Source organism: Lepeophtheirus salmonis, chromosome 7, assembly GCF_016086655.4.
Source record: "Lepeophtheirus salmonis chromosome 7, UVic_Lsal_1.4, whole genome shotgun sequence".
Classification (NCBI taxonomy): Eukaryota; Metazoa; Arthropoda; class Copepoda; order Siphonostomatoida; family Caligidae; genus Lepeophtheirus; species Lepeophtheirus salmonis.
Window position 1 is genome coordinate 17624405 of NC_052137.2, and position 12657 is coordinate 17637061.

Consider the following 12657-nt stretch of genomic DNA (forward strand, 5'->3'; position numbering starts at 1 on the left):
CTTAGAGAGGAAAAAAAATTATTTCCCGTCACGACATAATGAAAAGTTTAGATTGTTATAAACCTAAAATTAGGCCTTCAAGATGTAAAGTCTCCTACCTCAGCCTCTTTACATTTAGCTACCTTATTTGTATATTTCATAATTATCGTAACTTTTTCACAGGCTCTGGTGTGGATTGGTGAATACTTTCTTCTATGACAAATCAATCGAACTAATTAAATGTGCCAATAAAATTATCAAAGGCTGGTGATAGACATAAAATTTTATTACAACAACATGTGATGGTTTTTATGCAACTATCACATATGGGCCTAATGTAAAATGTACCAATCTATCATCATAGTTTTTAAGAATGAATTTTATCCTATATTGATCATATGATATTTAAATGTTTACTTACATAATATGAATCGTTGCTACCCCCATCAAAAAGTTGTATCTATGCTCATTAGAGAAATAAGTTTCAGCGACATAATTAGTATTTTGATCCCAGAAGACATTGTGACCTCAAGAATTGGCCAGAAGACTTCACGAATTAACTTTGCCGATGCCTCATTATCTATAATATCCAAAAATAAAAATATTTTGCACTGTCCTCGTCATGATTTAGATCATAAGCTTATTCAACCTGTTTTCCAATTTTGTGGATCTAAAAGACGCTTTTAGCCCCTCAATTGGGTATTAGAAGACGAAAATTTTATCAACAAACTTCAAATATATTTTATAACTTAATCTAATCTTTCATCTAAAACAAAAAAAAACTTGCTCGTCTCCTATATTATATGGTTAAATCTACTACTTTAGAGTTTTAAAAGTGAAAGAAAGAAATATAATTTCAAAAAGATATTGAGAAAAAGAACTAAAAACTTATTTATATTCTCAGAAATTTAAAAATTAGCATTTAAAGCAAAAAATTGAGTTCTAAATATGTGAATGGGCATGTTTGAGAAAAATAAAGTATTATACATCAAGTAAAGGGTGTACGTCATAGGTATTTCTTTGTTTATAAATTACGTAGTATAATGGATGTCAAAAAGGAACTCAAATAGAAATTATTTTGTACATAGTTTTCATGGAAAATAATAGACATACTTAGTTTTTTCTTATATTCAAAAACTTAAACAAGGAACAAAGCAAATAAATAGTTCGAACAATAGTGAATTTTCTCTCTTATGGGTACAAACAATAAATATTTTGTTTACAAAACTTTATACCTAATAAGGATATTTGTCAAGTATTTAATATAATAATTTATAGAGTCTCTAAATATATACTACTTAAGCACGTTTAAACGTATAGCGGTCTACGTGAGCAAATTCATTGTTAGAAATAAATTATTTATCGCATTTAAAAATTTATCTAATATTATTTTCTCCTAAGTGGGAAAATCATTATGTTAGATTGTTCCATTTTTTAAAATAATTATATCACAAAGTTAAATTAATTATAATTGTCTTATATTTATCCAAATGTTTTAGAAAGGGAAAAAAGAAGAAAAATACTAGCTTTAAATAAACCCACAATTAAATTAAGATAGTAGAATATTAAATTAACTATGATTTAATTGACCCAAAGTAGGATTTACTATAATAAAAAATCAAATTCAACAATTTTTATTGAAAAAACAATTTAGACTTATGAAATGAAAAAAAAACATAATTTAATGGCAGCATACATGAATAATTATTAAGAATTGTGTAAACTTTTTGTTAAAAAATAGAAAATAATAGCCATATAGTTTAAAGATGAGAATGTATGTATGTATACGCTTAAAATGTTAAAATGGAATGGATCCATATATTGTTTATCCTGCTGTTTCAAATAGTGTGTTATTCCAGCGCAAAAGTAAGTTATCTTGACAAAAGCTTGAATTAAGATATCATTTACCTTTTATTGTTTAGATAACTATATTTTCGCCAATACTGAGACTATTAGATTCAAATAATGGTATCATCATTAATATAATCTAGTCACTAGATTGTATGTTTTTAATTAAAAGATAGGTTATGAACGCCAAAATTATAAAATGCATTGACGAGATAATACATTTTTGGATGCAAAATATATTAAATTCAGCACTCAACTGAACTATTTGTTTTGGATTGTTTAATAAAATTTACATGTCAGGCATATATAAAAACTTTGTAGCAGAATTTACAAAAACTGTTGTTTTTTAATAGTTTATGTAGCTATTGAAGTAAAATATTGGTTTAATTATATTTATTTAAGTATAAGGATTGCACACCCCTAAAGCTAATAGTAATTGTAAAAAAAGTTACCATTATCTGAAGGTATGCAAAATTCTATTGCAAATAAGATTTTTAAGATCACATAGTGTTGTTTTACTACTTAAAGAACTCAAAGCACATTGTCATTAGCATATTTTGCATTCTGAAATATGATTAAATAATTATTTTTGTTCATATTTTTTGTATGAACTTAACAGCTTTGGTTAACTCCAAAAAGTTATTTTATTCATTTTTTTGTTTGCGCTCTGAGTCAAGAACTTATCTATACAAAAAGATGTAAATCAAATTATAATTGATTTAGACAGTTTTTGGAACATCATAAAATGTTCTGATGAAATTATGAAGATATTTAAAAAAAATAACTAAGTGTTACAATTCTAAAAATATTTTGCCAACATGAAGATTTTTTTGATGGTATTATCTTGAAAAAGTTAAATTTATTTTTGTTGTTGTAAGTAGCTGTTTCTATATACAAGTATGTGGGATTTTAGATTTACCCTTTTCAAATAATTCATTTTTCAATGAAGAATCCAATGAGAAAGATAATAAGAACTAAATAGATATAAGTTGTTGTCAGGGAGTTTTGTGCAGGACTTTTAGACCTAACAACAAATAATGCCAAGGTAATGATTAATGGAATTATAGCTACGTGGAAGTATATCGACATCATTTTGCTTGTCCTTTTTACTTGAGTCATAGATCATTCTACTTATATTTACTTCATACACTAACGGGTAATAATGTTTTATATATATTTAATCAAGGATATTTAAGAATATTTGTGGTTAGTAATGAAAGTTTTATTTAAAATTTTTGTTAAAAATAGTTGTTTAGATTATAATTTGTAGTTTGACATTTAAAAAATGTTAAACACGATATATTAGGAACTTATTCTCGTCTCCCTTTTGTCGTTTTTTTTTTAAAGATTGTTTTATTTAGAATGAAGTGTTGTATTTGTTATCTTGACGCCAAATCTGAGGACAGGTTTATTCTTTTCCTTGTAGCAATTTGATACTAGTGATAGATTGGTATATAAAATTGTAACCTATTATATTTATCATATGTATGTACAAAACTCTAATGTTTATATGTACAAGTAAAAGTCAGCTTAAGCTAATTATAAATGAAATAAAGACTATTATATGTAGAGAAAAAAAATTTGGACTTATTATACTCTGATATATTATTATTAATAAAATAAACAAAAAGAAATTAATTGAAAAAGGAAAAATTCTATCTAAATTCCAGCTACCAAATGGTCCATTAAAATCAAAACACTTTCAATTTTAAACATCAAAAATATATAATTTTGTTTTACTCATTTCATATACATACAATTACATTAAACATATCTAATTACAATATTTTATTATTTTATAATAAAAAAACAATTCCCAGTTAGTAATTTAAAGTCGTAATTTTTTTTTAAATTACTAATGTAGATACATCTTATATATACAAAAAGAAACTTATCTACATATATACTTCCACCTACCTCCTTTTCTGTTTTTTTACTAACTAGCAACAGTTTTTTTCTTCTTGGATGAACACTTATGAGCATTCAATCTGTTAAATAATTATAAGTTTTTCTTCTTCTTGGATGAACACTTATGAGAATGCAATCTGTTCAATAATAATAAAGAGAGATTGCATTAACCAATAGCTTAGCTTATTATTCAAGGAGCGTTCTAAACAAGGAATACTAAAGTACTCCTTGGATTAGTTGTCCTCATTCATCATCATACACAACAGAGCACTAACACACATACTGACAGTATTACTCCATAATGTAAAATATTTAAAGAAGGTAAAAAAGAAGGAGAAGCGAGCCAGTCGTAAGCAAGACTTAAGATAAACTTATAATAATTAGTTTAAGGTCCTGGCAAATCCTGCTTTTTTGAGGGGAACCCCAAATCTTCAAAGATTTTTAGTACGTCTATCTGCTGGGACACAAGAGCTTCTAGACATGATGGAATTCTTCTTTCTCCAACCTTCACTGGGTATATAATTCCTTGGACTTTTGCAAATATATAATCAATTTTAAAAGCCTTGTGGTATTTGGGGGGTGTTGCAATAAGCCAGTCAAAAGGACTCAGAACTACATTATAAGCTTCAAGAATCATACACTCTACCATACGGATAAGGGGGAGTATTTTTGGGTAGTAAATGAGAAAATGGCAAGACGATTTCAGCTCCGATTTAGACCAATGATACCAGCGCTCTTCCGCGCTAACTTTTGATATGGCGGTATATAAAGAGGATGTGGCAATTCTATAACACAACCATTTTTGTTGTGATTCTATGAACGGGTTCCTCATAATTACTAATGGGATAGGCTGTACAATATCCCTACCTCAACCCTTCACAGATATTCTTATTTTGTGGACACTCTAAGCCTATGCACATAGGGAAAGGGGGCCCTGCTTAGTCATATCACATTTTGTTGTAAAGAATGACTTACTGGCTCTCAAAAACAATATATAATTTTTAATTTAGACTTCTCCCTCGACCCAAAACTGACTAACTGAGTAATATTATATTCATTGAGGAACTCGTCCCTACTTTTGATTGAAATATATAATTTATTTATAAACAATCGAATTTCAACAAAATTAATCCTGTAAATAGATGTGTGTCTCAGCTCTCTTAATCATTAATGAAGCCACCCTTTGAGGCAATGACGGCTTTCAGCCAGTGGCAGTAGGCCTAGCACCCACTTTCGAGGCAGTCCTTTTTCATAGACTCCCAGTGGCTTTGAGGGCCTCGGGGTTTGGATGACAGACACTGCAGGCCTTCCTCTTGATATGCACTCAAAATTTGATTTCAGGGGGGCGGTTTAGCGTCAGGGCCAAAAGTGTCAAACAAGAGTTTAAAAGAACTCAAAAACTCATACAAAAGAGTTTTGTAACGGAGGGGATGGGTTTATTTATTGCTGGTGTAAAAAGTGGCCCCTCCACCCTAACAAGGCTCCTTCCATCCACTTTTTTGTAAGCTTTATATACAGTCTGTTGTGACACCCCAATATATCTTGCATTCCCCCTCATGAACTTGGTCTGTTTTCTTTATCTCCTCTTGGTCCAGTTTGGCCTTTTTGACAGATAGCTTCTTCCTTTCCAACGTTTTGGACTTGCCTACGGCGTAGACGGTGGTCCTGGAGATACCCAAATGATTGAAGTTCCTAAATGGAAATTCGTCGATCAAATGTCTTTTTCTCGACTTGTACATAAACTAGAGAGCTCCAATTGGTTTTGTTTTATAACTGATTGTTTTTGCTTTAATATATCGAAATATGAATTAATATCTATCTCTCAACCTTCACTAATTATTGATTAATTTTTCAGATTACAATAGACTACATGGCATCTAAAATTCCATTGATGATTCAACTTTATTATTAGAAGCCAAACGTTTCTGTGGCATCATCTCTGATTAAACACAAATATTTTCGTGTCTAATAGAGCTCCACAAGCTTCTTATTTTATTAAATTTATTACAATTAGTTTTGCTGAGCTGACAGACAAATATCCAATACTTTTATTTAATTGGTAATAAAAACATACTTATTGCTATTTTTAATTAGTATATCTAATATAGATGGGTACATCAAAGACCGTTGCAAGAGAGCAAAGATACTTAATAAATTAAAGAATTCTATTGAAGGATATTTATGAATAATTTTAGGATTTTCTTCTTGTATATTTTTGTAACTGAGTAGTCCAACTTTTTATTAGGTATTTTTATTACTATGGTACGTTGATGTACCGTTTTTCAGTTCGGTATGGAACGACGGTATATATATTTATATATAATGACATATTAAATATTTTGATGTTATAAAATTTTAATTATTATTTTTTTATAATTAATAGAATGAGAAAGTAATGTAAGATTTTAATCCATGGGCATTCTATTATATGAGAAATAATTTATGTATATCTTTATGAAAAAGAGATAATGATTTATGAATTGATAAAATACATCTTGTTTACGAAAACCCAAATGCATAGCAAAGGGTTAGTTTAAATAAATTATCCAATGTTTCCAAGATAGCTTGACGATATGGTAAATTAAGTAAATTTTTTGTTCACCAGCTGGCAATATTGTGCCTGCTAATTGGTATTTTTTATAACTAAAATATGTAGAAAGTCTCAACCTTTTCGCAAAAAAAAAAAATAATTATTAATGAATGAGTAATATTATTTATATACCGTGTATATTCTATATCAAGCTTTGTTTATTTAGAAATTTGTACAGAAAACAAATTATTAAAGAATAAAATATCAAACAAAACTTAGCAAGCATCATTAATTTGATTAAAAAAGATTTTATAAGATACCGTACGAACTGGGTACTTTGAAGGGTGTACAATGGTTTGTACTAAACCGTTGGTTTAGCGTACCCTCCGAGTTCTAATATTTATGAATAAAACAATACATTTCTTTTCTTTTTTTTTTTTTTTCATGCCTGTTTTTGTGTTGAAGCACTGCTTATCTACAGTTTGATACCTATTATGCTACCTATATTTGGGCATTATGTTTTAAACCTTACAACTTCTTATTCATATTTACATAGTACCAGTTTTATTAATTACAATAGTCAACAAATATTTGACCTTTTGAATAAGATGGTGTGTTTCTGATTGCTTTTACCTCAAGGAACATGAGAATGACGTTTTCATGCCATATATAATGAGGAATATTTTACACAATATGAATACTTCTTGACAGCTTAAATACATATTCCATTAAATATTTTTTTAATCACAAAATCTTTTTTTTTTATGAATAAAAAGTTTATTTCTTTGTAAGCATTGGTTATTTTATATACATTCTTCATGAATGTAGGCAGCAATGAATTGCATTTTCATCAATTTAACCAAATTTTCAATCTTTGATTTAAAAAATATCAGACTTCATATGAAAATGATTAGAAAAAATGAAGACGAAGAGAGAACGTTGAGTATTTTAGTTAGTCCTTGTTCTTATAAGAAATGATGAAATATTATCAGGAAAAAAACAGCAAATGTATTGTTTTTAGGGATCCCAGGATAATTTTTCAGAATAAATATATTGGGAGCGAGACTGTTTAATGTTGTTACTGATGATTACGCATAGGAAGCCATAATGAGGAAAGAACAACATAGGAAGTTGTAGAAGGAACGGCCTACAAATGATTATTAGAAGGAACAAATTATCCAATGAACAAAATTATTTTCTGGAAGCTGAGTAGCCTTATAATTTCTTTGAGAAATAGTTGTTTGACATCGTTGTTTCAAACTTAAATAACCTGCACAAGTTATTTGTTTGGAGTATCAGGAAAAACTAAGGGAGTCTGGAGTGGATTATGAATCAAAAGAAAAGCGTGCTGATTACAAAATGAGGTGAAACCAGGGGCCTCCACAGGTGGTGGGATGGAGGAACTGTAGCCCAACCTCAAATTAGATAATTTTTGTTTTTACTAGAAAATTTAAGTTTATCAATTGAATTATATTATACGTTGATTATGAGTCCTCCAAGTTGATGACGACTATTGCCAGGGAGCTCAACTGTGTTGAAAGGCAGAACAGAATAAAATCCCCTTTTTTCTCTCTTAAATAATTGTCAGTTAAAATTGCTTAGGCCAATGGTTGTACGTGAAGATCAGTCGTTTTCAACCCGCCAAAACTTCAGAAAAAGATAGAAAAAAATAATTTGAGAAAATATAGTGGGATTGACATTGACATTTCCTCCGATCAAATATTCGATTATATAAAGTAATGTAAAAAAGTAAAAAATCACCAGGTATTTGCCAAAGAAATTTCACTAATACTAGTGTCGGTGTATAAAAAATCTTCAAGAAGAGATATGTCCCAAAGTTTCTAAACAGAAGAATCGTCTTTGTAATCTACATGAAAGAAAAATACCTACTGGAAATAAAAAAATATAGACCAATCCATTATTCAATCCATCAGATAAAATATTAGTGGGGATCTTTAACCAAAGATTGCTTTGATTCCTTCAAACTTTTTATCAAAAACCCAACAAGTTTTTATAAAAGGTTGTACTACAGATGACATTCCCAGATCAATAAAAGACGCTATAGAAGAAACAAACACCAGTAAAATTGAACAAACAACTCTACTTATGGATTTCCAAGGAGCTTTTGACTCAATTTCTCACAAACACATATTTACTTAACTTCTCAAAAACGCCCTTTCTGTAAGTCTTTTAGAAATGAGATCTTCATTTCCAAGAAACATGACGTGCTCCTTAGATCCTGGGAGTAAGATGGAAGCTCCTAAAGTGGAGAGTTGCTCCCTGCAGGGAAGCCCTCTTAGTCCAATACTATTTCTTGTAGCCATAAATTGCCTCTACGTGACCTTGTCATCTTCCAAGAACATCAAAGGTATGGAAACAGAACTAGGACATCTGAAAATATAAATATATGAGGATAATTTGACATTAATTCTCACAGGGTCTCCTTCAGAAATACAAACTTCGATTAACGCTATTGTCAAAGCCTGGACTATTTTAAGAACCAATTGGGTCTTGAAATAAATAAATAAAAAACAAAAGTAATCATATCTATCAAATCAAACATTAAGATATACTTCCCTGGATTCGAAATCGTAGAAAGGATATAGCTCCTTGGGAAATTCATTGCTTCGAGCTCAAAAATAAGTGCACTCTGGAGTCACTCAATTTCTCCTGGCTCAGACGTATACGTCTGAACCTTTTGGGCGTCATAAATAAAAATGAAACTCATGCAACAATTGGGTATCAAATATAGTTCATGGGGCCAACTGAAGTTATTCAAGTCGTCAAGAAAATAGAGGCCACATGGTCGAACATGTGTAGATTTTTGTCCTCAATAAGGTGTTGAGTCCTCCTTCTTCTGGGTCCAAACGAACCTATAAATTTTAATACACGTTACGTCAGTGCAGAGATATCTATCAATCAACCAGATTGATCTTGTGGGGAAATTTGTTAATGCACACCCAAAATAAATATGATGAATTTATTCATGGACTCTAGCAAAAAATGGTTCCATTATCGAATGTCTACCTCCTCATTATTTCTAAATAAGTAACTCTCAGATTAAACAAAGAGGTGTTGGTGCTTTTGTGGATTAGAAACCAAGACAATTAGACACACGTCCTACAAGTACTGCAGGATTGGAGGTTTTAGGAAGACCGTATAGAGGAATATTCTTGTGGAGTACTGGGTGAAACTGGACGTCCTACACTGGTTCATAACGACGTCGAGCCAGGATTCAAACTGCAGAAGAAAGGAGATTTTGGTTGTTAGTGTCCTCTCAATACTCTACGTGATCCAGTGCAGAGGGAAGGGGATCCCAGAAAGTTTCGAGAAATAAATGGAGCAATCGCTCCGTATTCTCAGATATCTCAGAGATAGGGGAACTCGGCTTGGATCTGGAGAATGGACGGACAAATGTGTATAGGAAAGGATGGATGGTGCGGAAAATATATACTATAAGAGTGTTTTATTTACGGGACGAACAGAAGCAACGCTGGCCTTAACAAAGAGCAAAGACAAGTGGCTCCACTCTTCCGTGAAGACGTATCTAAAGGCTTCGACTTTTGGGTGATTAGTCTTGTACGTCTTGCCCTCCAAGGCATACCGAACAGCAAAGTTCATTTAGTCCATATTGGGTGAGGACAAAGGCAAGAATACTGACGATATGAAGGCAGCCATGTTCTCCCTGCAAAAATAATGCACCTTCTTGGATGTGTGTAATGAGGCACCGTCTTGGTTAAGCACACAATTGTCCCTAGCGAACAGGTTATTAAATCATAGCAAGACATGGTACCTTTTAAAAGACTTACATGTTGACTTTCTCTTGAAGATGAAGGTAGTCATCTTGCTACCCTCAGACCATGACTTGACCTGAGATATATCTTTGGTCAGGGTCCCTTGATCTGAGGTATGGATTCAGTGAAGAAGCGATCATTTTTCTGGTTCGGAATAGCAGCCACTGTCAATATCTTCTTGTCAGAGATTGACATGTGCGCAGAGGATTTTGAACACCGTTTGCCGTTTCGCATGTTGTTCGTACATTTTTGATTGCACTCTAACAAAACAAACAACAAAGTACTTCAGATTTTTTCAAATATTCTTCAGCTCAACCACAGAGACTCAGAATTGAAAAAATTTCGAACATATCAGGGACAATAATTTGACAAAAGATGACGAAATAATGTAGTCATAACTCACAAAGTTTATAAAGTTGCAGAACTGCTATGTAGTTGTGATCTTTAAGAATACGTTAAATATATAATACTTCAACTCTAAATCTGTTAAAACTATATAAAAATTAATATAGTAATATAATTAAAATCAGTGATAAGCAAAGTGTTAAATGATAATAAAAATTGCTCAATAATTAGTTTGAAAATAAACATATGATAAAACTACTTAATTTGATTGTGATTTTTTTTATAATTGCGCCCTCGTCGTTTTTAACGTAACTACACTTCTATCACCCAAAATAAAGAATAATAATAACGGATCAGGAAAGATATAGGTATATATATGATTTGATGAGCCAGGGAGTTCTTTACTCGTTGCTAAGCCTCATACTATGTCATATTCATTTTTTAAAATTTTATATAAAGTACAAGGCGTGTTTAAGATGTAAAATTACTTTTTCAAAGTTTGCAGCCAAAGTATATTTGGTATGCAAGATTTTTTAATTTTTGTATGTGAATTCATTCGAAAAGAACTTATATTTATTGTATAAAGCTCCATAATATTTTTAGTTTGTTTGTGAGAAGCATAATAGTTAGAAGAATTTTGCATGATCAGTGATATTGCATTATACGTCCGTTCATAGTTCTCTTCCGACTTTGCTTTCGATATCATAACCATATAACCATGATCCGTAACCAGCTATGAACCTTTTGAGCAAATGAGGATCATCATTGGCTTCTGTCAACAGCTTGTTAACGATGCTCTTGCAACAATTTTTTTGTCCAATTCAGCAGTTTCGGAACAAACATCTATGACACTCGTCTCATCCTACAAAAATCGTAAAAATTTCATAGCACGAGCCAACCGATATGTCAATATCCTCCGCAACTTCTTTAATAGTCATTTGACTAATTTCAAAAATAATTTTCTTCACTGCTTCAACGTTTTCAACGTGCTTCGGCGTCTAAAGTGAGGCTCGTCATTGTCGTCTTCCCGGCCATCTTAGGAGAGTTTGTAACCCTTATAAACATTTTAATATTAAGAAAAAGTTTCACCGTATGCCATTGTCAACATTTCAACTGTTTGGAGCATTGACTTTTTTTTTTTTTTTAATTTGTCAAATTCGATTATCCATGTTCTTTCAATGGCAAGAATTGCGAACACACAAAATACTAATAATCATAATGCCAACCACAAAGAAACTAAACGTATGCTATAGCTTCAACATGTTCATTTTCGAATGTACTAACATAAAAAAATCCAGCGTGCCAAATATACGTTGCCAGCGAAATTGGAAATGTCAACTTACTGTTTGAACACACCTCGTACTTCCCGCGTTTCTTTTTCTTTTTTATTATGAATTAAACTAAACGCTGCAAATCTTCATTAATTTTGTACTCTGCTCTCTAAATATTACAATCCTTCTTTTTTTTCTTGATAATGTTTTGGTATATGAACAGGGATCACTACATACAATGCACCTGGGGATATCTTTTCATACATACAGACATAGATAAATTATGTTATATTCTCTAGATGGCTCTTTAGTTGCTTTAATGTTAATTTTTAGAGACTTTTACAGTGATTGGCAAGATTGAATTTCAATAGAACTGATGTTTTTGTCAAAAAGTGTTAATTCACTAAATACCTCCAATTGTATCTCATGGTCGTGTAACGAAATGCCACTATTTCCTTAATAGAATATCCTTTTAGATTGAAAGAAGAAAGATATGATGTTGTTACAATTACACAAGGGCCAAGTGAGCAAGTTTGGTTAATTATTAAACATAGATATTCTTTTTTATTAGTATAATTTAATCCAAATCAGCTACGACAAGGGAGAAAGGAGATAATGATAAAGACAAGGACAATTGATTGAATAACTCCGATGCTGATCTCCAATTTTACTCTGAGTCCAACAAGGACTTATAATTATAACTTCACAATAAATCCTCAGGGTTATGTTCCGTCTTTTGAGCACACAAAAATATTCTGTGAATATTATGAAGAAAATATAATCTATTTAGAAAAGGATTTTCACTACTCAAGAATTAAATAATAATGACAACTGCTTAGGAATGGAAAATTCAATCTTCAGATTACCAAAAAAAAAAAACAGGACAGCTAAAATGTACAGCGAGTTTTCATTATTAACTATGACCATCAAGTTATTTAGGACTCCAAACTAAATTAGAGTTGTAAACATGGACGTAAAATAA